At 41.1% G+C, this 27,628-nt stretch overlaps 1 protein-coding gene across 2 annotated transcripts in view; it reads left to right on the top strand.

The window, feature by feature from the left end:
• CDH11 (cadherin 11) overlaps window positions 1-27,628 on the top strand; it is a 147,011-nt gene that overhangs the window by 7,855 nt on the left and 111,528 nt on the right. Inside the window, exons 1-2 of one of the 2 annotated variants that reach the window (XM_070261739.1) lie at window positions 9,642-9,742; window positions 12,314-12,505. The exons of the other annotated variant lie outside the window; for it this stretch is intronic. The gene's annotated coding sequence lies outside the window, so the exon portion shown is untranslated. Of the gene's footprint in view, window positions 1-9,641; window positions 9,743-12,313; window positions 12,506-27,628 lie in introns of those variants that run through there. 2 annotated transcript variants of the gene reach the window in all.

Below are 27,628 nucleotides of genomic sequence, written 5' to 3'. Positions count from 1 at the left end.
CCTCTGACTCTCCTCTCAGCAGTTTTTCTGTTTGCCATTACCCCTGCTGTTGCTTAAATGTCCTGATGACAGCCTGCTAACTGCCTCTCAGGGAACCTATGATGAGAGGCAGTTCATTCACTCCTTTCATTAAAATTTCCCATCCTCTGAGGAGCAAAACTACACCTCTTTTATGACTTTCTCCAAATAGTGGCTGCCTCTGCTCCTCATCACTTTTTCCTTCTCCTGACAGCTCTACAAATAATTGAAAGTCGATGTCAGATAATAGTTAAAATCCAGCATTTATTGAGCACTTAGCTTGTTTCAGGCACTGTGCTAAGAATATTGTGTCTAATGTGAGACTTATCCACAGTGACCCTATGAGCTGGTAAGATTGTCGCGAGCATCTCATAGAGGAAAAAAAAACCCCAGACGTTCCCAGTGATCCACGGCTGGTAGTTGGCAAAGCTGAGATTCCATCTCAGGCATCTGACGCCAAACTTAACGACTATCAGGATGCTCCACCGTCCAACGCTTCAACTAATCTGGTGAGATATGGTTTCCAGACCTCGCGCCTTCCTCATCTCTCCCGTCCACTTCCACTCCATTTTGTCCTTGTCCCCTTTAACTTGTGGCATCTTAAATCAGATTCCTTATCATGGACATTGTGACCACTGCACAGCGACTGGACCTATTCCTTCCTGTAATGAGGACTGAACATTTCACTTTACCAAGTAGAACTCTCAGGAATCAGCTGTCTGAAGTCATTAACTGAATGATCAACTCTTCTAGTCAACCTTCATTTAGAGATGAGGGTCCAGGGACCCGGAGAGGAACCATGGCTTGCCTTCGATCACACGGTAATTTAGGGGCAGATGGAAGGAGAAGTGGGCAATCTTGGCTCTTAACTCAATCTCTTACCATTATCTACAAGCAAAAAGTTATTTTTTTTTGTCTTTTTAGAGTGGATATAATTGTGATCTGATTCTTATTTAAACATTAGTTCCGGTATATATACATATAAAGATACACAGTATTATGTCATTGGCCACTTACGTTGTAACACTTAAACATGGGACTGTGCATTATTCTCTATTATTTGGAAGCCACGGTCAGCCAATCCAATGTCATTTGATAATAATTTGCAAAATGTGTCATTTGACCCTGGCCTTCAGCTCTTCCTCCTTTACGGTCACCGACCATTAATGTGTCCATTCCTAGTCTCCATAGGTAGAGGAAGAACTGTGTCTTACCTTTCCACCCCAAGCTTCACAGGGCCCTCTGGCAGAGTTTGGTTTGAACTCCATTTCAAACCCATTTCTTTCTCACCTACTCTAGTGAAAGGCCCTGGGTTGGGTACATAGAAATAGTCAAATTGTAAGACTTCCCTTGGAGTGCTGACAGTATCAGTGGTGCAAAACATACTATGTCTGCCTCTGAAAGCTCAAGGCTGCGTACAGCAAACGCTGCAAAGGAAGTACAAATAGGGCCTCAGGAAGGACACGTCACATCCAGTTCAATAATCAAGGATGGTTCGGGGAAGGAATAACAGAGCTGCACGCCTGCATGGCAGATAGGGACCCTAGAGGCCACCTAGACCAACACAATATGCCACTAGGTGTTCCAGCCGTGTCACTGTAGTGACGATGGCTGGATCATTGCTGATGATGTGGAACTTTACCTCTAGATGCAAACCATTGAGACATTAGGAAACTTCACTATTAGAAATACTTGCTTAGATTGAGCCAAACTGTCTCCCCAAAGGTCGTATCCTTTGATGCAAGCCTTTGATGCCATGCAGAATAGACGGCATGCTTCCTCCACATCTCAGTTATTCAATATCTAAGTCCTCTTTCAGGTTGCCTTCTCCCTAGCCTTAACATCTCCAGAGCGAACCCCCCATTGAGTTTTGCTCCAGCCCTTCTAACGGGAAAGGACCAAAGAGAGAAATCTAGACAGCTAAACTCTTGACTATCAACTCCCTTCCACACACTTCTTTTGTTGCAGCCCAAGGCTGCATTACATTAGCTTTTATTGCTAGCCACATCACCCAGAGGACTTATACTCCGCAGTTTATTTGTTTATTTGTTTTTCCTTATGTGCTGCTGTTAAGTCGCATTTCCCCACCTGTCCCTGTGCACGTAAGACATGATAAGGCACCTTCGGTGGTGAGAGCTCAGGATCTGCAGTCAGGCTGCCCTGCCTCAAAACTTGGCTCTGCCACCTCCCAGCTGTGCAAGTCACTTTCTCTGCTTCTCAGTTTCCCAATTTATAGCACTGGGTTAATAATATCTACCTTATAGGGTGACTCTGATATTCAATGATATTAATGTATAAAAATGCTTAAAACAGCGCACGGATGGAATGAGGCTGCTGTTATTATCATCTCTGTCTTGTTTCATATCGTTAGATTCAGTCCATTGATCCAGCCTCCCAAAACATTTTAAAATTTAATCTTTAGTCTGTCATACAGAATATCTGTCATCCTTCCCAGCCTCATGCTATGAGTTGGTTTACTCAGTCACCTACCTTTCCCAATAAAAACAAAATAGCAACAAAAATACCCACAGGAGGAGCAGGGACAGAATCTTGTTAAACTACACACAAGACACCTCCTTTTGAGGGATTCCTCGCCCTGGAATACAGCATTCTGCATGTTCCTCATTCCTTCTAGGGCATATTCGTCATCTTGTTTGCTTTTTTGGCTGCATAGCATTGGAACCCTTTCCTATGTTTGCACAATAACCTACAATAAGATGTTTTCTAGAATGAAGAGCCCTCCTTCTACACCAGAGGTCAGAAGTCCCAGATAGTTGCTTCCCTAGCTCTCCGGGAAGCTAGAACACTGAGTCAGCACCAACTTCCCAGTTGGCTTTAAGTTTGGATTCAGTATCTTACACATTCACAGGCATGCACGCACAATCACTGGCCGTGAAGAACTCACTCTGGTCATTGTGGCAGTGGCTGTAGCACCATCCAATCTCCAGGGGTTACCAGGGTGGTAGAGTCAGCTGTAGCCCCCTGTGCTCAGCAGGGACAGCCGTGGTGCCCTCACCCACCTGGTTCTGTGGCAGGATCTGGTCTCTGGTTATGACTGCCCAGCCTTCTGACCCTCCTGGCTGTTTTCTGAGTCTTTAGTATTCTCCAGTCTTCCTGCAAGAACTGTGCTACACAGAGTCTGTTTCTGTTGCTTTGAACTAAGAAGCCCAAAAAGCTTCCTTCCCAGCATATCCTTGCAACACTGTTGTGAGAAACCTTATCCACTGCGATACTGAATGAGGGATCTGGCTTTTGAGTTCCTCCCTAATGCTGAATAGAATGTCGATGGTCAAGTAGTTAGATGTTGGGGTGTGAGGTGCAGCACAGGGAAGCCTTCATTAAACATTGAATAGTACAATGTGGGTTGGGCAAGAATTCGGTAGAAGGTCAGTATCTGGGCAGAAGCCTAGTGATGTAGCTCAGTAGATGAGGTGGGATTTCCACAGGCAGCTGTGGCAGACAGCACGCGGCTAGACATGTGGATGGCAAATGCTCCCTTGGAAGGGAGAGGGCAGGTTGGATGGGAAAGTGGCCCATGGATGCTGGCTGTGGAGCCAATGCAAAATTTCCAAAAATATTATCCAGGGGAAGCTAAGGCCAGATTCAGGGACAAGAGTCCAAGTTGGAACCCTAATCCAAGGGTGGCAGGATGGAAAGGAATATTCTGAATTCAGAGCCAAACATCTTAGAGAAGCTAGGATGGAACACATAGGAACTCTCTAGGCATTGATGGGAGCATAAAAGATGTCCCTGTACGAATGAGCAAGTGGCCCCCAGTCATATCCCAGCTTCTGGAGGGGACAGTCCCACACTCTCCTGGCAGCATGGCCTCTGACTTGGCCCAAGGATTGGATGTTCAGGTGAAAGTTGTCAATACTGTCAGTTTGGTGAATTGGGGCCACGAGGACAGATAGGTAAAAGCTTCCTCTGTTGTTGGTTTCACACCATCCTAGGACAACTTCACTGACCACCTTTGGAAGGAATCAGGATCACCCTTCCAGAGAGGGAAGCCATCAGGGCTGGCTCAGGCTTTCAAGGTTTCTGAGACCCAGTAGGCTATCTAATAGGCAAGGTGGTTGAACCATAGAATGGCTTTGATTCTGTGGTTGATGGAACCTCTTGCCCAGGCCTGACCCAATCATCACCAAGCTGCGCAGAACTCTTGGAACCATGTGTCTAATTTCTATGTGGTGCTCCCTGACTGGTCACTATGGACACAGATCCAGTCCACAAACCAAGGGTGACTAACCAAACATCAGTGAGGCTGGCTGAGCATCTTTATCATTAGTTATCAACTTTCCATTGTCTACTTATTAAAGCATGTATATAAGGTTTTAAATGTTTAACAGCATATTTAAAGGTTTTATAAAATATTTTCTTGAGAGTAGCAGCAAAATTGTATTTAAATTCCAAACCCAAATTGAAAATCAGGGTTCACTTATGCAAACAATTGTAATTCACAACACTTTGTCCTAAAGCATCCCAGTGGTGAAGGGAGATTGCTCTTGAACTGCCTTGCTCCACTGTAGGCCTCATGTAAAGACATGGCTGTAGTATAAGATACAGTTTTCACTTTTACTATTATTCTTGGGAACCCGAAAAGCACTATATAAATGAAGTATCGCTATTAGTAGTATTATCTTAAGAGTAAAAATTGCAATTTATCAGTTAGAGCTGTGCACACTCGCCTTCAAAGTAATGCACTGGTGATTTTTGGGTTTTATTCATCACCATTCCTACTGCAAACATTGCAGAGAATGTTCAGCTTCCGCAGATCTCAGCAGTGCATTTGGGAGCCTTAGTCCGGAGACAAATGCAGCCTGAGAGGACACATCTTTGAAGTGAGGGATGGATCCTGCGGAATCATTTCAGCTGCCCTCTCCCCATCAACCCCACTCCCGCTGTGCCTTACATTGTAAGCCAGAGAGGCACCCCGTTTCCCTTACAGAGAGGCATGCCTTGTGGTTTTTTCTTATTGGATACAGAACTTCTGTCTCATTTCTCACAAATAGAGAAAGATCACCTGTCAGCAAGTTTGTGGCCAATTGCTGACAAATTTTCCCTAATAGGCTGCCCTCTGGTTCCCTCGCTCTAGGCAGCCCAGCCCAGTGCAGCCCTGGCGTTGCTGATAAATAGCTGTGTGGCCTTGGGCAAGCCAATTAACCTCAGTTTCCTCATCTGTAAAGTGGCCTTTTGGGTCCTTGCCAGCTCTAAAATGGTCTGGCTCTCAAATCTTCTTCCATAAATCACTTGGCTTGGGGCTTTCCGACCGTGGCATCTCGACATTCTAGACAAGGAGCCATGCAGATGTAAATGCCGGATATGAATGCGTGGATTTGGTTTGCCCGCAGAATATGCCCATGCGTGATGGTGGGCAGAGTATGCCTGCAGGGTGGTAAGTTTGGGACTCTCTATGGCGTACGTTGAATGCTAAATTCAGGGTTTTGGACTTCATTGCCTAGGTCCTAGGGAGCCTTTGAAGGATTTGGAGCAGGGGAGTGATATGTTCAATGCTTTACTAAGTGATCTCTGGACCAGCATTGAGAAGAACTGTTAGAAAAGAAAAGAGACTCTAAACAGGGAAACCGGTAGGGAGGCTGTCATGGTAGGGATGGTTAAGTTGGGACTGGGTGCGGCATTATTGTCATTGCTGATGTGTACTGAGCATTTACTGTATGCACGCACTGTGCTCAGCACTTTCCATAAATTGTCTCAATCCATCCTTGCTACATCCTCAGTGAGGTAGAAGCTGTAATTATCCCCATTTATAATACATGGAAGCCAAGACTTAGGGGAATTAAACAACTTTCCCCAATGTTATGCAGTCAGTAGTGGACAAGCTGGGATTTGAACAGAGAGATGCCTTGTTCTCCACTGCTCTCTTATAGGGAGACAGATTTAGGAAGCTTCTAGGGGTAGGTTCATGAGACTTGCTACTGGCTGTCAGTGAGGAATGAGAATGGATATTTTGTGAAGTACTTACTGAGTGCCCAGGAGTGGTCCTCCAGAGGTGGTCTCATTGCATCTTCCCAACCCCATAAACAGGAACCCTCAGATCCCATGGAGATGCAGTTGCAAAGGATTTGAACTCAGCACCTGAAAGATCCAGAAGGCTTTTCCTGTGATTCTTCCAGTGCATCCAAGACTGATAGACTCTTGGCTTTCTTCCCACTCAGGATGATTTCAAGATGACACAAATATTATGTTTTCTGTAATGTGTTCCTACTACTTGAATGTTTAAAAAGATGCGTTAGGCAGAAAAGAAGTTGTCTGTCTAAGATCCATGTTCTCTCTTGAAATTTTGGTTCCTGCCAGCCCTGGCATAGATGAAAGGAAGATGTCACCAAGAATCCCACATCAGAACATTTATTTTGCACCCACGGTTTACAGTGTATTTCTAGGGAATGTTGAGAGAAGCCATGTAAACTCAGTCTTTTTCTGTAAATGGCATTCTCCGCTTTCTGCTGTGTAGCACTATACTTTTTACAATGTGTATAGAAGGTAGGAGTAGAGGATCACATTGAAGCTGCTCTGATGCATATTAATAAGGGCCCAGGCTTCTGAGAGATAAAAGAATCTCTATCCTGGATTTTAAGGAGACATTAAGAGGCATCCCATTTGTCACTGCAAGCTAAGACTTAAAAACAAATGTAATTGCAAACCTCAACATGCAAAGTCTTGTTCAAAGAGACAGAGGCCACAAGATGTCTGCGTTTTGTATTTCATCTGCTCCAGTATTTTGGAGCATTTTCATCTGCTACCACTTGCTCCATCCTTTTACCCATCTTTTCTTTGTTAACCAACTCGCTGTAGGACAAGAGCTCACTTCCCTTGTCTGGACTCAAGTTACCCGTTTTGCAGAAGAGGCTTAGAATGGAAAATTGCCTCCCCACAGGAGGGATCTTGAAGAACAGCTGAGCTCTGCTTAAAAAGTCAAAAAAGAAGTTCTAGTCCCCCTGCTTGACCCAGAGACTACATATATTATTCTTCTCTTAACCCAGCTCCTGGGGTTCAGATTTTTATTTGGAAAATGAAAAACAAATTGATGGTAAGCTTTGGGGAACTCAGATCTTAGTTCTGGCAAAGAGCCTCCAAAACCTGTTCCCCGACTCATTTAAATTAACAGTTGTGAAAACAAAGCAAGGAAGGAAAGCTTCGTGAGTAAGAATGTGAATTTATTAAATTCACCCAAATAGTATCACTCTTCAAGGGTTATCTGTCTTTGGTTAATGTTGAAAATATTGATATTAGTGTTTCCCCTCTTTTTATATTTGCATGGGGTACAATTTGATTAATGTTTTGTCTGAAGATGGTTCTGTTCTGGGAAAGTTACATTGATTGTATTGGCTTGGCCTGCTGAGCATGCTTCCCCATGCAGGGCTGATTTGGGTGCGAAACGGAGCTGTTTTGGAAACAGTAACTTTACCAGCATTGTTGTACCTCCTTTGAGGGCTCAGTTGGGTTTGCTATAGGAGAGCATTGAAGATGCAATTCACGTGCTCTCAAATGGGAGACATTGTGCTAATACAGCTTTAATTTTCATATCAAATTGAACAAGAAATGAGTTTGTCAGAAATAATCATGTTTATTGCAGAGGTGCCAGGTTGGGTAGTTACTGAGATGTGACTGTTACTCTGTGAGGTGACTCCGTGGTGGGGATGTGTAGATGGAGGTCGTCCAGTGTGCTGGACCCACTCACACCCCCTGGGAAACTCCTAGGCGCCATTCCTGGCATCCATTCACCCCAGCTACGAAAACCCCCAGTCTCCTGCTGTGTTTGGCTCAGTCGCTGCCTCATTCCCAGTGCCCTGCGGGGCTCCTTATAAAAACAAACCAAAACGAAATAGAAGAAAAAATAACGCTTATGTAAATAGTTCAGTCCCTATGAAATTTATGCTTTACTTAAAATATATTATGACTTGATACCTGAGTCCGCAAAGGTGGGCCTGGAAATCCAATGTAGTTTGGGGATGAACTGGGGAGACCTCACTCACTCTTATATTGAACACATAGGAGCTGATTTTAAACTTATTAGTTATCTGTGAGGCCAGAATTCTTTTGGGCTTTTACTTCTTAGGTTAACTTTTGAATATATTTTCTCCAAACACTCAACAACTCTTACAATTCATCCTGGATCTTAGGATCCAGGACAGTAGTAATATATCTGAGTTTCCAAAGTCAACTTAGGCTTCTCCTGGTGTTTTTTTTTTTTTTTTGAATGGCCGGGGGGTGGGGGGGGTGGGGGTAGGTCTCTTTTTTGAGTTAATGGTTTTTTTTTTTTTTTTTTGATGGGGGGGTAGGTCTCTTTTTTGAGTGATTGAAATCCTATATCCTCTTAGTGCTCTGTTGCCTTCACAGCAACAATAGAAATACATATCCTTCCTTGATGATCGTGGTGTGTGCCTTATGTTCACTGTCTCATGTTCCATTCCGGACTACAGGGCAAGTCTGGTCTGAGTGTCGAGCAGTGATTGAAAGCTCACGGGCTAAAAGGAGTTCAGACTAAAAGGGCTCAGTTTCCACTGCCACCAGTGTTTGGCGGTGTGGCCATGTGTATATGACTTATCCTTTTTTGCTTCAGTTTCCTCATCTGCACCGTTAGGATGATGACAATGGCACCTGCAAAGATCCGAGTGAGTACTTACTAAATGTTAGCTATAATGCTGTGAGTTAGAAATGCATAGTTATTTCTGCTCTGCAGACAGGAAGTGGAAGTGCAGAGAGTTTATACATCTGGGTCATATGACTAGTGAGTGACAGTGTGGCATTTGTGTCTAAGTTCAGTGACTCCAAACCCATTTGTTCCTTTCTGTCTCTGCTACTCAAGTGTACTAAGCTGTTGTTTCTCTCTGTTGCTCCAAACTCTCACGTGGATTTGACAAGGACTAGCTTTCCATCACTTATGAAGGTTTCATGCTTTGCTCTTAAAGAAATCGACATAAATAATGCTCTTTCCAGCATGAATCATATTTGCATACCGCTGAGGATGTTAAGAACTCATTTTTCTCCACCAAATCCTTTTCTTTTGAGCTTTTATATGTTTACAATTAAAATTTCAGGATGATAGCTCTCTAAGCTAGTGCTGTCCGGGAGACATATAACAACAAGCCACAAATGTGAGCCATATGTGTTATTTAAAATAGTTTAATAGTATCATTAAAAAAGGAAAAAGGTAACAGTGATTTTGGTAATGCGTTTTATTTAAGCCAATATATCCAAAATACCATAAATATAAAATTATTAATGTGATATTTCACATTCTTTTTTCATATTGAGTCTTTGAAACCTGGTGTGTATTTTATATGTCTCAGGTGGGACTAGATGCATTTCAAGCGCTCAGGGACCACATGCAGCGAGTGGATACTATATAGATACTGCAGGTCTTGATTTTTTCAAGAGACAATTTGTACAACAAATATCTTTTTAAACAACTCTTGGTGAGGAAGATACACTCTTGGGTACGCTCTTATCTAATTTCATTCTCAGAACAACTGTGTATATTCACCCCTATTTTTTTTCAAAGGAAACTTAAGGTTAATGTTATGTAATATGCTTATCATTCTACAACTAGTAAGATGCAGAACTTTTAGACTTTGCATATTTTGTCTCCCTGTCCAGGGCTATTTCTGCAATACTATAGCCACTTAATAGCGATGATGATGATGATGACGTTGAAGAAATAGCAATAATAATATTAACATAATTCTGTTAACACCTGGCATTGGTGAGTTTATAACACATTCTCTTACATTGTCTCATTTAGTGTTGTGTTCATTCACATTTCCTGCACAATCTTTTAAAATATGAACTTACATCCGAAACGAGTCCCTGGCAGATTGCAGATGGCAAGGTCCAAAGCTAACGAGGATGTGATAACTCATTGAACCAAACTGCTTCCAATGCTAAGTTTATCCAAGAAATCAGATTCGTGTACAGACTAGAGAGTTTCAATGGGATGTATGAAGTAGGAACGCCAGAGAGATGAGGTCTGGTGCTTGGGCCATATCGGTATGTACATATGTGAATGGGCATGTGCAAGTCATGGTTGGAGGGAGAGAAGAGAAGGCACAGAGAGATGCACTGCCTCATAGCCACATGTCAGCCTCAGCACCTTTAAACCACAGCGGTGGGAGCCACCTTCTTTCACTCTTCTTAGCTCCACTGCTGCTTTCCTGAGTCTTCACCCCGAAGCTGGGTCTAACAGAGGCTCTAACAGAGGGATCGATAGAAAGGGGATGGCCAAGATAGAGTCTTACCTACAACCAGTGATAATCATGGCTTTCAGACATGTGGGTGAGTGTCCCTGAAACAAAACAAGACATTAGACTAAAATAGGTCATCTGTCCATCTACCCATCCATCCATCCACTTAGCAAGTATTCATGATACACTGATAATCACTTAGGCTGGAGATATAAGGATGGACAAGCTAGACATAGTTTCTACTATTATGGACCTTATATTTTGGTTTGAGGGAGCAGCAATAAACAAATGGACAAAATCATTTTCAGTAGTGATAAGTGTGATGAGTAAAACATGGCAATGTGATGTGTTGGGAAGTGATTCTGACATTTGAGAATGATAGCCACCCTCTCTGCTCATCCCAGCTGAGGAGTACTGCTGATGAGGATATGGAAGATGATGGTGATGATATTTGCCATTATTGGGGGCCTACAAAGTGATGAGTAGGGAGGGAAGAAGGAAAATAGAAAAAAGAGGATTGAAAATGGAAAGGAAGGAAAGGAGAGATGGAGGGAGGGAGAAAAGGAGGACAAGATATTAGTCTATGGCTGATATTTTTCATAAATGATGACAGGGAATTCCCAACAGTTGTTCTGAGAATTGGATTCCCCCATGTTGAAGGAGAGCTCCAGATAGGAAAAGTAACTTTACCAGCATCACAGGTGACGTTAGGGCTCTGCCAAGAGGAGAATCCGGGCCTCTTTGCCACAGCATCTGCTTGTTCATGCCCATGTCTCCTCATGGGTGTTCATTGCCTTTATGCCAGGGAAGGTCTGTCTTAGCAATCATGTATTAGGAGAGTTGTATGCATCTCTTGGGGGTTCTGAGGTCAATGAATGCATAGAACAAGTTTGTGTAAGTAAATGGTTGGAATGGATAAAATTATTAAAATATAGTTCCTCTGATTATGGATGGGAGCTTTGAGGTCCATCTCAAGAAGAGACATTTACATTAAATCCGAACTTCTCCCTTGATAAGAGGTGTTAGCTGTAAGTGGAAGGACACAGAATTGTTTTCTGAGAGGGCATCAAACAAAGCAATTGTCCGTCTTAGATATCACCAATAAGTGCCATTCTGGTAGGAGTCATCCTTGGTTGTCCTCTCATTCCACTTCCTTAAATTCACTGTCACTTAGTTTTTTTAAGATAGTTCTCTTTCTCAGAAAAGAGAAACTTTTTCTGTTTCCTTGGTTGGCCAGTCATCTCAGCCTCTTCCCTTAAATATTGGAGATTCTTACTGCTTTCATCCATGGTGTTTTCTTCTGGTCATCTTCTCTTCTCCTATAATACTTGTTTCTCGGGGATGATTCATAAATTTCATAGCATCATCTACCATCTTAACACTGGCCAATCCTCAGGCTGCATCCAGACTTAACTTAGCAAACCTTTAAATTCGATCCTTCTCCTGTTTTCCATATTTCAGTGACATCAACACTATCTGTCAAGTTATTATAGATCCATTACTATATAATAGATTACAGAAAGCTGGCTCAAAATAGTTTAAGAAAAAAAGAGAAAATTTTTGCCTTATAATTGGGAAGTTTAGGAGTGGTCCAGCTTCTGGCAAGACTAGATACAGGACTTAACAATCTTGTGAACAATCTTTCCATGTCTCCATCATATGTGGACATCTCCATCCACTTATCTCTGCTTCTCTTTGAGTGTTGGTATCATGCTCTATTCCTGCTGAGAGGTTTTCTCTATATGACAAAAACAATGACACAATGACATTAGAAGTCTCAGAACTTTTATATTTTAAGATCACAAAAGCAGAAAAGAATGATCTGTCTGCCTCTACATCAGAAAATGCCAAAGAAGAACTGAGAATGCCTTGTTTGGGCTACAATTTCATCTCTGAGGATATTTTCTGTCTTATGAATACTCTTAATGGCCCAACTTGGGTTGTATATTCATCCTTGTGTTGATAGTGGTGTTAGGACAGAAAAGAAAAACTCATGTACCATATAGATGCTCTGAATTGCTATTGGATAGATGAATAGATGAATAGATGAATGAACTAATATTTGGCTTCCCTAATCCTTTCTTGTCTTTTAGTCCGTTCATGTCTTCACTTGTGCTGTTTACTGTCTTTGGGAGAAGGGATTCATGACACCCTCCAATATAGAATTCCTCGGGTACAGCTGTCTATGTGCTGTTTCTCAGAAGCTATGGCTTCCATGAAGCCTAGACCAGCATGCCATCTCACAATTCATGATGCCCGGTTATATTGGATGGATGAATGAACGAGTAAGTTATTGAAAGTATAAATGAATGAATGAGAAAATAGATGGTTATAAAGCATTTCTGCTCAATATATCCTTTAGACTCAAAGATCTGAAAGTGACTTTGGAGGCCATTTTATTCATTTACTTTTTTTTTTTTACAGAGTTAGGTGCTGATCTTTACAGAAATTTAAATGATTACCCCCAAAGTCATATGGCACAATGGTATCAGAGCCGAGAATAGGACTTCAGCAGTTTTAACTCCTCATGAGATGCACTCTCCATTACACAATTTCTTTTCTCAACCAATATACCTTAGATAAGCACCTACTATATTTCAGGCCCAATAGGAGATGCTGTAAGGGATAGTAAAAATGAAAAGACAGAGTTCCAGTTCTCCAGCAGCTCACAGATGAATGAAGGCAATTTGGTGAGTTCCCAACAGCACAAATATTGTATACCCAGAGAAGGAATGTTATTCTCTCCAGCTGCCTTGATATTTTCTTGTTGTCTGAGTAGTATTTGAACATCTCATGTAACTGGACTACTAGGGTTGTTTTACAGAAGCACCTGAAGACATGTCAACTCTAGCATCCTGGTCTGTCATCCTCTAGTGTCCAGGAACTTAGGGATAGCAGGGAGAAGGAGGTGGTAACACCTGGCGACAGCTCATTTGTTATCATACACTTCATTTCTTAGGTTCTGTGAAGACACCACATCAGCCAGATTGGTTGTTCCAGGTTTTCTCTATCCAGTCTCATGAGCCTTCCTTTCTACATTTGATCTCTGTTGACCATTTCTTTTATCCCTTGAGTTCAACAAGCTGAATGTTCAGGTAGAAGGAAAAAGCAATAAGGGTTGCCAACCTTATGTCCCCTCAGTAATCCAGGCAATCCTAGGCTGGGTTCGGGTGGCTTACCTGCTCTCTTATGATGGTTTTTGGTTTGGTTATCATTCCAGTGGAGCTTTGCTGCCTGGAGAAATTACATATGGAAGCAATTTACAGACTCATATTCTGAACTTCCTTTTACGTGTTAAATTTCACAAACCAAAAGTCCCCAGTACTGACTGGAAGGAGGGAATGTCAGGGGCTTCCTGTGGAGGGAGGAGAAGCTTGGAATGTTCTGTTCTTTGCCATAGGACTGATTACATGAGCGTGGTCCCTTAGTAAAAATTCATAGAGCTATGCTTTTCTGTATGTATTTTATACTTCAAACTTTTAGAAAAACTGTAAAAGCAAAAATAAGAATTTTGTACCCCTAGAGCAGTGGTTATCAACCTGGGATGATTTTTCCACCAGGGGATATTTGGCAAGGTCTGGAGATATTTTTGGTTGTCACCACTGGCTAGGGGTGTGGTACTAGCATCTAATGGGTAGAGGCCAGGGATACTGGTAAACATCCTATAATACACAGAACAGCCGCCACTCCAAACAAATAATTGTCTGGCCCAATACTGCTGACAGCCAGAAGTCCTGCGTCAGAGAATGAAGATCAGTCTGAAAGATTCATTGTTGAAGGGCCGTAACAACCATTCACAGAGACTTATAAGGTGGATCATAGCTTCATTTCACAGTTGAGGAAACTGAGGCTAATAGAAGCTAATCTGTCCAGGGTCATCCAGTTAGGAAGCCAGGTCCCCATGAAGCCCTACCCTCACTCTTTACACCAATATATTATCTTGCCTATTATCACTTCTTCAGCACAAAAATCACAATTTTAAAACTTACATGTTTTTCTCAATAATTGGAATGCTTTTTGTGTAAAATAACCAGATAAAGGTATTAAGAAGAGGCTTATAAAGATATCAGCCACATGATCTTCTGCAACAATGCCCTCTTTGAAACATAATAATAGACTACTGTGAATTACTTTTTCCAAAAACTAGTCAAAAGAAAATTTGCAAACTGGAAGCACAGTGTTCTTGTTGTTGAACCAGTTGAAATTTGACCTTTGGCTACAGGTAAGCAGATGGCTATCATTCAGAGGAGTTAAAATGTGTTCCTGGCTGCTGTCAAGAGATAACATAGCCTCTTCCATTTCCTTGAGTATGAAGTATTCTGAAGTTTCCCATTTGTAAATATTGGTGTATGCGTAGTATATCACTCAGGATTGTAAATGGGAAACAGAACCAGTAGGATATGCATATATTAAGAGATGCATTGAAAGGAATGGGCTTAAGCGATTGTAGGGGTTGGCCAACAAGCCTGAAATCCATGAGGCAGGCAGGCAAGCAGGCAAAAACTCTAGGGCATGCATGGAAGCTGTAGTCCACGGTTGGAATTTCCTCTTCATTAGCTTCATTGATGCTCTTAAGGCTTTGCAAGTGGTCGAATCAGGCCCACCCAGATGACCTAGGATCATCTTCTTTACTTAAATTGGACTGATTGTACAGTTTAATTACATCTACAAAATATCTTCACGGAGATACCTCCATTAGTGTTTGATTGTATAACTGAGGACTATCCACCTAGCCAAGTGGACACATAAAACTGACCATCACACAGAGTAACTATTTTTTTCTAAGCCAGAAGTCAGTTTAGATGGTATAGTATGGTTATCAAAAAGTGTGATAAGTGTGAAGTAACGCAAAATACACTATTTCTCTTAAGAGTGAGAATATAGTTGGCCGTACCTAGCTATCTAGATCTCATCTGTTCTCCGTGTTTAGAGACATCTTTGTATACAACCAATTACTTGTAATTCTGTGTTAAAACGTACTGTGATGTCACACTGAGAAGCAGTGCAGCAAACTGGAAAGAGCTAGGACTGAGGTTAACCTGGACTCAAAGCCTAGCGGTGCCACGTAAGATCTATGTGAACTTAACTGTCCTAGGAATAATAATCCCCTGCCTCAGAGAAGCTGGTGAGATTCGCTTGAGAGACGCTGTGCGGTGGATGGCAACAGAGATACATGCATGCATGTAGTTGTTTTCGTAAGCGTCCATTTATCCAAATGTCTACCATGTAATTGCCACAGTGCTAGGTACTAGGCACACAGAGGTAAAACTATCATAGCCCTTACCCCAAACTGCTAATAGTCTGGAGGAGGAAGATATCATTAAGTTGGTAAATTCAATATGTTCTGATACATGTTGTAATGCACATATTTAGGACCATAAAAAGGCCTCTTGAATGTTGAATAACTGAAAGCAAAATGAATTAGGCAGAAGTCTGTTCTTTGAATGTATGCTCCTTGGATGGACATTAGGACCAGCTCTGCCTTAGTAGGGAATTACTGTTTGTTAGGGTTTAGCTAAAGCTCTGGGCAGGCTGCCAGGAGAAAGGTGATTGGATTTCCAGCGGTTGGCCATGTGAAGAACTCAAACAGTGTGGCCTATTTACTTGTCCACTTATTTATGGCCTTTCCTGTTCTTAAGAGGAGTAGAAGTAATTCACACCGGCAATGTGCTAAGATTTCAACAAAGGAAGATTTTAAAGAAATTAGGATGAGGGGAAAGTAAGAGTAGGGTTGAAAGATGTAGCAAAGGGCTTCACTGAAAGCACACCATAATTTATGACATAGAGCCTTGTTTCCTAGTAACCAGAGCAACTGGAGAAACACCAAGAGTTATACCACCACAAAATAAGAATGCATTAGTGTCCAGGTGAGACAAAACATTTCTTGACACTGATGCCAGAAGAATTTCTCCCAAAGAGCCTTATAAAGAGTGCAGTGCCTTTAACAATTACCCAAGCATAAACAGAAAACCAGACACGGTACACATGTATTTACATATAAATATATGGTTGTATATACAGATACATCTCTAGCGCTGCTTAATTTAAGTAGGGGCCCAAGCAAGTCCAGCTCAGTCATCAAGAATCTTAAGACAGTGGTGACACCTCCATGGATTTCAAGGGTCCCATTTCAGCCCAGCCTCTCCCCGTTCTCTTCATGTTCCTTTAACACACTGCTCCATGGCCTCCTACCAGAAGGAGCCAAAATGACATGGCCTAGAAAGGGAGGATATAACCAGATGAACCAGACCTGCTGATCGTTCCAGAAACACACTGCTCTGAGTATTGGTCTCAGAGCCACTGAGAGCCTGAGTTCTGTGCCCCTCTGTCACTTGTCTCCCCTAGTAACTTCAGACAAGGCATTTTCCTCTGTGGTTCAGTGTTCGCATGCCTGGGAGTGGTCCCTGGGCTCCTAAGAGTCTTTGGGTCTCAGAAATCAATAGTGAACAGGTACAGCATCAGAGATGCGTTTTGGCCTTTGGCCTCCCGTGAATTCATGAGAAAAGAGAAACTTGCTTTTGTCATTAATGAATCTGTTAAAAAGTACATCACATCACTACATAAATGACATTAACACAGGGTTCTTTTTATTTATTTACTTTCCTCGAAGGAAAAGTCTCTCAAGAGGAAGAGAAACCAGTGTCCACTGTAGAGTCATGGTTAATGGGTCTGTGCAGGAATGGTACAAGGAGCCTGTGATTTGAGCTGAGTTACAAGAGAACTCAGGAGACATATCTGTGGACTAAGCGAATGGACAGCTGGCCCTTGGCCTGGGCTTGGTCCTGTAGCTATGGCCGTGTTCCTCAGCTCCTTTGTGTCTCAGGTGTCCCCACCAGTAAGAAGTAATAGCTGCTCCATCTTTATCAAGGTTGATGTGAATGGCTGTGTAAAGACAGTCTTATACTTAGATAGGGTTGGATGGTGCCAAAGACATGAAGAAGAGAGATTCCCACCAGTTTAGCCCAAAGCACTTCCATCTCCCTGGGCACCTTACCTCTCTGCTCCAGGCTCAGAGATGGCCATCATTGGGCAGCTATAGAAGGAATACAGCCTGGGAGTTGGGAATTCTGAATTCTCCTCCAGATTTTGTCATTTTTAGTTCAACCTTGGGCAAATAACTATCTTTCTTGGTGCATCTATTTACATATTTTTAAGCAATGGCGCTAAACTTGGTGACCTCAAAGAACCTTTCCAATTCTGAGGGGCTACAGTGTACCAATCACAATGCTACAGAGTAGAGATCTGTGAGCAAACAGGACAGATCCCGCCGTCTGTGAGAATTCTGTTGGAAGACCATCCACGATAGGACAAGCTCAGGTTGGGGTGATAGGCATAAAGGAAATAAACAGAGTCGTGTCAGAGAAAGAGAGGTAAAGTGGATCTTTCTAGCTAGGGTGACCCAGGAAGACTTCTCTGAGGAGGTGACTTTATTTGATTTTCCCCTTCATCTTTGCAAACTACAAGTTGAAATGACGTCTGAAAGAATAGCTTTGTCCTTTGCACTCCGTCTCAGCAATAGCAGTAGAAGACAGAATTGATTTAGGGAGCAGTCTCCTGTCCTGAATTGTTTGTGGAATGTGCCAGGGTATAAATAAAGAAAAATAAATAGAGAAGGATCTTTGCAACTTGACCAAGAGATGCATTTATAGCTCTGGGGCGGAAATGGAGCTTGATAAAGAATTTTCAAGATGCATTAGTCAATTCAGTGAACGTTTACTGGGCACCTACTGTGTGCCTGACTTTAAGCAGGGAACTGAGGCTAGAGTGTTTAATCATCTAGAATCTTCCTGAAGAAAAGCCTAGTCTAGGGGCCGGCCCGGTGGTGCAGCGGTTAAATTCGCATGTTCCACTTCTTGGTGGCCCAGGGTTCTCAGGTTAAGATCCCAGGTGCCGACATGGCACCGCTTGGGAAGCCATGCTGTGGTAGGAGTCCCATGTATAAAGTAGAGGAAAATGGGCATGGATGTTCGCTCAGGGCCAGTCTTCCTCAGCAAAAAAGAGGAGCATTGGCAGTAGTTAGCTCAGGGCTAATCTTCCTAAAAAAAAAAAAAAAAGGAAAGAAAGAAAAGCCTAGTCTAGAGGGAGAAGAGTCACACAGAAATAAATCATTCTATTGCACTAGTGGTGGTGGGAAGGGATATGGGACAATCAGAGAGATTGGTAATGGTGCTGGTTTGGTGAGGTATAAAGCAGTTCACAGAAAACACTAAGGATGAGTGTTTAGGTGAAAAATAAACCACCAAAATTATTTTGAATTATTTCTGTTGAGATTTTACAATATTTATATCACTTTTATCTTTGGAGTTAATACTGAAGAAATAGCTTGAAATGTTAAAAAATTAGATGTGCAAAATATTCAACGTAGCAAAAAAAAAAAACGAATACTTAAATATCTAACAAGAGGAGATTAGTTAAATAAATTATGGTATATTTTTATATTGGGCTGTAATTGTCACTGGAAGTATTAACAGAGAAACAGTAGCTACATGGACATATGCTTCAAATAAAATGTTAAGAGGTGCAAAGTAGTCCACTGAATTATCTATTCAGTGTGATTTTAACTTTCTACACATACACACCAGAGGATGGAAAGGAATCATTCTGAAATACCAGCAGCAATGATGTAGGGGTGGTATGATTAATTATTTTATTTTAATTTTAAATTTTATTCTTTTCAACTTTTCATTAGCACGCATTAATACTTGAGAAAGAAACACATTGCAAATAACTCCAAACCTGGGGTATTTGGAGAAGAATGGAATAGTGGTTCCTTCTAGTTCAGTGTGTTTCTGATGAATTAGTCATTATTCCTCTGGAACAGAAGCTAAATCTTGGATTTAAAAATAAACTTTACATTTTGTTTCCAATTCTGAGCCTTTGCGATACTGCGATTCATTTTTACTGTCCACATTTTTTTTTCTTTCCAAATTTAAATGAAGCAAGAATAGAAAGCATATGTGAGTTTAGAAAACCTGGTTTTATTGTGTATTTCTGTTGGCACTCAGGAAGAGCTGGGGAAAAGGAAGGCAGAGATCTGGAAATGGAAAGCACCTTAGCATAGCCATTTTATGACTGAGAGCTAAAAGCCTTAAACATGAGGAGTGGTTTGCCCATGGTCCCATGGCTGGTTTATAGGAACAGCAGGCATCATTATGGTACAGATGAGGAGAAAAGGCTAAAAAGGGTTTGACCCAAGACTCATTGTTGTGATGATAGTGGTGGCGGTGATAGTGGTATTGTTGATAATGGTGATAATGGTATTTGAAGGTAGAATGAGGAACGGGGCTCATGTCAGTTGGAAGCTGCACTGTGGTCATTGTAAGAATATAGAACCTTCAGGATACATTCTTTTAAAAGCAGAAGCACCATATCAGAAAGAGATTTATAAACAATACTAAATCAGGTGGAATTTAAGGTCTAGATTCAAGCTTTGCTACTCCATGAAAACTCAGAACATGTCAGTTTTCCGAATAGAAATGTTTATCTCCATATCTGAATTTTAAAATTCATTGTGCATATGTTCCGTGATTTAAAAGTAACAGTCTTTTCCATTTTTCCCATTCTATTGCAAATTGCAATCGCACCATGTCATCAAAAAGTTATTTAGTGACAACTTATGGGGAGCCAAAAAGTTTCCTGTAATTTGCATATATTTTCCACATTTGGAATGTTAGTGATTAAGTTTTTTAGTGTTCACTTAAAATAATATATTATTAGTGAAAATAAATATAATAATAAATGCAAAATGTTGGCTTTCACGGCATATGCTAAACATTTTCACAGTGCAGCACAGCATATGCTTAGTTCTTCATTAAGAGATTTTAAAATAACTCGTATTTAGCAAGAATACATTATCTTTTATTCAGAATTAATTATATGCTGTTTTGTGTACCATAATTTAAAGTGCTACCCACTTCTAATATGTAATACGCAAAAGAAACTATGGTTACAATTCATTAGAATTGGCTTCTTTCCTTTGCAATTTAGTGACATAATGAACACATAGAGCTGAAATGCTATTTGTTACTTGAATCAAAAGTTACATGAAGTGCTGATAACTAACACTTACAAATCCTTCATTTTTTTAAGTCACAGCATGGCTCAGGAGAATGGAATAAGTCATGAGAGTAATTCATGCATAATTAGTTATTTTACCATTCTTTGATAGTTTTAAGAACAAGTTTTTAGATGGGCTTTTGGAATTAGAGGGTAGAACAGCATTTAGAAATCATTTTGCATTATTCAAACACGGAGTGTTATTCAATTGTTTGGTATGCCCCAGCAGATACTTCTTTGAAAGCAAACTGTGGCTTCTGTAAAGAATTTGCTTCTAGGTGTCTATTAAATAAATGTAACATGCCTTCTTAGGAATGAAAGCCGCGGTCTCAAACACTGAACTGGAGGGATATTCATGGTCTGATTATGTGTCTGCAGCCTTTGTTTGATCATCTTCTATTTCAACTATTATTTTTAGTGATAAGGAAAATGATGCCCAGAGAGGTTAAATCCTTAGCCAGAGTAATAGCTCATGACTGGAAACCCAGCGATGGAGACCAGGTCTCTTGGTTGGGTAAGGTTGTTTTTTGGGCTGTGTGCAACCTGCTGATATGGTCACTTTCAACCTTCATTTTTACCAAGAAGTTCAATAAGGGAGGTCCATTTGAATAATATGTTACCTTAACTAAGCAGGATGAAAGGACAAAAACAGTCAAAGTACATCAAAAATGAAAATAAAAGTTCTGAAATGCAGTTTCCATTCTCGAATTATATGATGACATCTTGACTTTTTCATCAAAAGTGACAGAACCTTGAATAACAACACTACTACTCACGCTGACCAGGGTGGAATGAGATGAGCACTCTAATGCTTTGCTGATGAGCGTACAAAGCAAGACTGGAGGTATTTGGCAAAGTTTTTCTTGAACCTAAACATGTATAGACCTACAGTCTTAGCAGATTTACTTTTGGAAATGAAGCCTCAGGAAACATTCTGAAACACAAAGTTCGAATGATGAGAAAATGTTCTTCCCAGTGATTTCTTATAGTATGTAAATTGTACCTCAAAAAAGCTATTAAAAATTGTTCGTCACATTTGTACTTACTGGACTCAAAAGTGAAAACATGCCAATGAATACCCTTTAGAGAAAGTCTTTAAATAGTAGCAGTTCATTCATGTAACTTAAATGTTAGAAGCCATATGTTAGAGTTATGAAGATATTTTTAATAATATGGAGAAATACTTGCAATATAGTATTTATCAGAAGATACATGATAGAAATCATATGTAAACCACAATCTCTACTGTGAAAATTTTTTAAAGATGGTTAAAATAATCAGAAGATAATAAACCAGCATGGAAACTAATGATAGCTATTATTGGGTGATAAGATTATCCATTCATTATCTAGTCATTTGCTTATTTATTTGGTCAGTCTTATTCATTTTAAACCCATGCACTTTCAAAGTGTTCTTCCATGAGGATTAATTTCTGCTAAAAATCAGGAAAAAGGCATTAGGAGCACTTGAAGTGAGGCATCCTGAGACACAGGCATCTTGACCATGTCAAAGGATGACCACGTAAAGCACACAAGATTCAGCTATAGTCCCAAAATAGGTTTTCCCTGGGAAGGGGGACCTTTTGAATAGGATTGACAAAATTCATTATGATTTCACTTTCTCCGTCATAGTAATTGTGGATCAGCCCTAAGAATATAACGTGGAACAAGTTGCATCACAAACAATTCACCTAATGCAATCAATTTACATAAAACTCCATCTTTATGCTTAGCCAATAGTAGAGTTTTTCATTTCCATCAATTACATCCACTGTAATCAAAGTGTTAAAGAGCACAGAATTCGGAATTTTCTCACTGCAGCAGCCCATGGTGAATGACTGGCATTGATTGATAAGCCTCTCCTTGCTGCTTGATACCTTCTCATGGTCAGGCCCTCGGTAGGTTCCAGTCCAGAATGTAAACATGTTTCCTTCAACTCATTAACTCAATTACACAGCCTCCGAATTGCAGCAAACATTCCTTATACAAAGCCACTTGCATAGTCTCTATGATAGCTGACACTTCATAATTCCTAAGGGAAAGCATGAAGAATTAGACTAAATTCCCTGGATTCTCAAAGAAAGGGAACATGATGAAGACATTGAAATTGCTCAGACTACACTGCTGTCATTGTTAGAGGAAGCGATACTGTGTCAGGTGAAAAATGAAATAGCTCTGATTACCCAGGACCCATCTTCTGGGACATTTCCAATTCACACTTAACTCTGAAGCCTGCTCTAAATCGAAAGATTCCAGAGTGTGCTGGTCTAGGGTTTTCTTTCATCTCAAATGATATCATTTTTTCTCATTTAAAATTCACTCTGAAGGTCCTAAAGTCAAATATTTGACATAGATGTTTCCATGAAAAAAAAATTTTCTCTCTCTTTCTCTCTGTTACACTTTCTCTCTCTTACTTTCTGTTGTGGAATATCTGAGTATACAACTTTGTGGGATGCCCAGTCTCTAGGCCAAACCCTGGCCTTCAGTGCCAAGGGTAATGGGACCTATTTCCTACATGCTCTGGCCCTTGCCTTGTTTTACAAGGGTTTTGTAAGAGGCGGTCTGCACACCATCTGTTTCTATATTACCTAGGGACCTTGTTTCAAGGAAGCACTCAGGACCCTAACCCAGGTCTCATGCACTGGGGATGTGCTCTGAGAAACTACCTTTGTAACAACCCTCTAGGTGTTTGCAAGGCTCCTTAAAGTTTGAGAAGTACCAGGTTAGCTCTTGCCAACTTTCAGAAAGCTTTCTCCCCTACTATCCCATTCTTTACTTCATAACAGTTTTCTTTACAGAGGCACATGAATAGTAAAAGAGGGTGAATAAACATCCTAATATCCCAGAGCCAACAGAGATGGATCTAGACTGGACTTTCAAGATGTGCTCTGTGGACCAGCGGCATCCTTATCACCTGGGGCTATATTAGAAATTCATTTTGGAGGTCCCACCCTGTAACTTTCTGATTCAGAAACACTTAGGGTGGTTTGAAGAAGCCATCCAGGTGATTCTGATGATTTATAAAGTTTGAGAACCACTCCTCTAAAGTGTAGTTATTTCATCTCCCAGCACCAACTACATGCCTCCATTCATTCAAATCATTCACCTTACCAATTTCTGTAAAGGATGAGACAGTTTTTTCCTTCAGATCACAATTCCTTTCACAGAATCTCAGAGGCTTAAAGATCCAGAAGAGATTTTGGAATCAATGTCGCAGGCAAATGATGCCTTTAAAATAGATAATGGTCCTTCCAGGAAGGTAATGGTTTTGGCTCTTAAAAGCAGCATCAAAATAGCCTGACATGACCCATTGGGTTTTAAATTAGATGACAGCCCCCTAAGTTAAAGCTAGTTCAGTTCAATCTTGGTTTTGACATTTACCAGCTGTGTAGCTTTTGGGGACGCTAAAGATTATCTGGGAGCTTTACTTTTCACATCCGAACGAGAGTATAATGATAGTACCTTTCTTTCACATGGCGATTTTGAACATTAAATGAGGCAATGAAAGGAAGGTGCTTTCCTGAGGGCCTGGTAACCAGCAAATGCCCAAAGACTGTGATAAGACATGTAACCATGGATATGCTTTGCAGTTTTCTGACCTCTAGTTCCCTCATTTTCAGTTGGGAGTAATTGTAGTGCCTTAAAGTGGTGAGTTTCAGTAATAAAACAGAACTGAGTGAGTCTGCAGCGAGAAAACCTACGGTCTTCCTAGGAAAGATGGAAGGATGGAGACCGGACCTCTCCATATCCCCAGCCTCCGGGGCTGGTTTCAACACGTGTTCAGCACTTGATGAATAGACATGTGAGCAATTAATCAATAGCTAAATTTTACAAAAAATAACTATTTTTACAATGCAGTTATATACATTCTTTGGCTAATACTTCCAACAACCCAATGAAGAAGAAGTGGTTACTTATCTCATTTTACAGAGGAGGAACGTCAAGCTCAGAGAGCTGGAAGGAATTGACTAAGGTGGGGTGACAGCTCAGGTTATCTGACTGCAGGGGTCCTACGCTCAATTCTTACACTCTATTGCTTTCACCTCTGTGTGACTTTGGCTGGTAATCTCCAGCATTAAGAAGAGGGGTGGGCAAGGTTAGAAATAATTTTTTAAGCACCTGTGGATAGTACTTTTTTTTTTTAATTCAGTATCTGTAAACTAATTAACTCCTAGCCAAAGTGAGGAAAGAGAGACTTTTTATTTTGTGGTTAATATTATTTTAAACTGTGCTCTTGTTAGATATAATACAGAAAACACATAGAAACAATTGTGCAGCTGAATTCGTTGTGATAAGGTGAAGGCCTTTAACCCACCAGCCCTGGAAGGAGGGAGAACCTGCCAGACATGCAGGAACCCATGCCTTCCTTGCCTCTGCAGGAGGGTGACCACTCTCCTGACGTATATGCCGATCACTTCTTCATTGCCAACGTGTGCATCCCAAACACTATAATTTAGTTGTGCCTGTTTTTCTTTTTTTATCTTTAGGTAGAGCTTCAACATTTATTTTAATCTATTAGTACCCCCACCACCCCCTGTCATTGATGAAATGTAATCATTTATCCTATAATAAAGGGTTTCTCAATCTCAGCACTATTGACATTTTGAGCAGGAGAAATTTTTTATGAGGGTTCTTCTGTGCATTATAGGATATTTAACAGCATCCCTGGTCTCTACCCACTAGATGCCAAGTAGCATCCCTTCCCCAGTTGTGACCACCAAAAATGAGTCCAGACACTGCCAAATGTCCCCTAAGGGGCTAAAATCGACCCCAGTTGAGAACCAGTGCCATAGCGTTTCCTCTGTCCTCGCAATTTTTTGAAAATTGGATCTTGGATGAGTCTTAATGAGATTCAGATTCAATTTTGCTATTTATCTTCTTTATTCATTGCTAAGGCTTACTTTCTGGATGGTAGTGTGTACTTCCCTCTGGAGGCACATAATGTCAGTAATTTCTCTTTTTGTGATGTTAGCCATCATTGATGCCCAATGCCTAGATCCTTTATAAGGGGTTGCAGAATGTTGATATGCCACTTCTGTCATCCCATTGTCACTGATTTGCCAGAATATTTGTATAAAGAGCAGCCTGCCTCTGTGATTGGGTTGCCAGGAATTTGAATGGGAAATATATGAGACAAATTTCCCATTTTCTGGGGTGTCTTTGACCTAACAGCCAGCCTCTCCTATCCTTGCCATGTAAACAGACTCTTCTCAGCTTTTAAGACCCAACTTATCAAATGAGTCAGGACCAGTGTGGCCTCCCGGCCCCATTTCGTAGAGTCAGCCACTCCTCCCGTGCTGTTCAGGCTCAGTAGGAAGCCTACCATGTTGGGCATAATGATTGGTCATAATTGGTTCCCATCTCCTTCTCTCTCACTGGACAGTGAGTGAGGAAAGCGAGACTGTCTCTCAAGCTTCCTTCATCTCACTACCTAGATTGGAAGCAGACAGCTGGGTACCTGGGAGAGAACACGGGCTTTGCAGTGAGACAAACCTGGACCAAAACTCCAAATCTGAACAGTCGCTGCCGGCTAATTCAAGGGAGACACTCAAAGTTTTGTGCTTCAGTGTCTTCATTGTCAAAATAGAAAAAGTATGATCTCACAGAGCTGTTTTTAAGGATCAAGTTATTTGGAAAAGCTGCTTGTGGGAGACGAGCACCTCGTGGTCAGTAAATGTGGTCAGTACACATTTACGGTGTCCTTTCCTATTAGGAGAGTAGCTTGTCTTTAAGGAGTGCTTACTATATGGCATGCTATACTACATAGTGGCCGTTGTGGGCCTTCTCATTTGATCCCCCTCCATGCCCATATCCTGTGTTATAGGTAAAGAAAAGGACGATTACAGAGGTCACGTGTCCTGTCCCAAATTTCCAAGCTGAGGTGGGTTGACTCTAGACTTCAACTCAGACTTTTCTGATGCCAAAATCCATTCTATTATCTACTGTGCATTCTGCCTTTAATTGGGCATGAAGCTTTGATTGAATGAGTGAATGTCTAAATGAAAGGATATAAAAAGATAGTGCTATAAGTTTATTGGCAAATAATCCTTTCCTCCCAGAGGGCCACATTTCCCTGGAAGTCGGTTGAATCTGGACTTTGCATTTCACGCTTGGCTTGAGGCAGGAGTGATCAGAGCCGTGACTTTGGTGTGGACTTGGCAGGAAAGCGGGATGTCTCAGGCCAGCAGTGTGGTCTGTCTGCTCCTCACCTGTATTCCGTCACTGCCCAGAACTATTATCTGTTAAAGCTTGAGCCTCCTAATCAGCACCAGGCAAACAGGGCTCAGCTGAGCCCTCATCCGGCCAAATGTCAGGGTGCCCCTGGGGAGAATTTAACCTCGACATAGCCCAGGAAGCAGAACTCTCTTGAAAAGGCTGTGAGTGGACAAGCAGCTCCGTGGTTTACTCGCCGGGGTGGAGGTCTCCTGTCCACAGCCTCTGAGTGGGACCTCATTGAGGTGGGAAGGGGAGAGACTGTTAGGTGAACTCCGACTAGAGAAGCACTTGACACAGTGTGTGGACCAGAGTGGGTTGTCAGCACATTCTCTCTCCTTTATTCCCCTCCTTCTCGGGCATGCTGTGTAGACATTGTACGACATTTCCTTGAATCCGTTCTATGTTCATACTCCAGGTCACATGTGTGTTTTCAAGACAAACTGATTTCAGAGCACATCAGTAAACTATATAGCTATTTAAAATTGACAAGTTTTATTTCAGAATATATTCAGAGTGATAAGATTTTTGAGCGATATGATGTCTTTATGGTTCAGAGAATAGAAAAAAAATACTCAGGTTCCCTCTGGGGTGGTCTGGGTCTTGATACTGACAAATGACATTCTACTCTAATAGACAACTAAGGTAATCCACCATTTATTTTGATAGGCTCTATTGCTTTGCTATCAACAGCAGATACTCCCTACTTATCTTGTGTGAGCTCTTTATCATTACCATTACACTGAATGGCTCATCCTTGGAATACCATTAATTTTTTATGCCAATTTTCAGAATATGTGTTTTGATGGATCAATTTAAATATTTAAGAGAAATATTGAAATATTGGATATAGAGCGGCATATACATGCAGTATTATACAATATTAAATATATTCAACACATATAAATTATAAATATGTGCCTTTTAATGTATAATAGCAAATCATTTGAGAGGTGACTTTTAGTAAGAAAATACAATACAATCTGGCAAGGGTTTATCGATTGATGATTACATTCCAGGCACTGCCATTCCCTAAAATGCTGGAGACACAAGATGAATAAAGTAGGACACCAGTCCTGATGGAGGTCACGGTACATCAGGGAGCCAGGCATGTGACGCAAAAACCATACAGGAAAAAAG

The sequence above is a fragment of the Equus caballus genome, chromosome 3, assembly GCF_041296265.1.
Source record: "Equus caballus isolate H_3958 breed thoroughbred chromosome 3, TB-T2T, whole genome shotgun sequence".
Lineage (NCBI taxonomy): Eukaryota > Metazoa > Chordata > Mammalia > Perissodactyla > Equidae > Equus > Equus caballus.
Note: the sequence above shows the minus strand (reverse complement) of the source record. Positions and strands in the feature narration are given on the sequence as shown.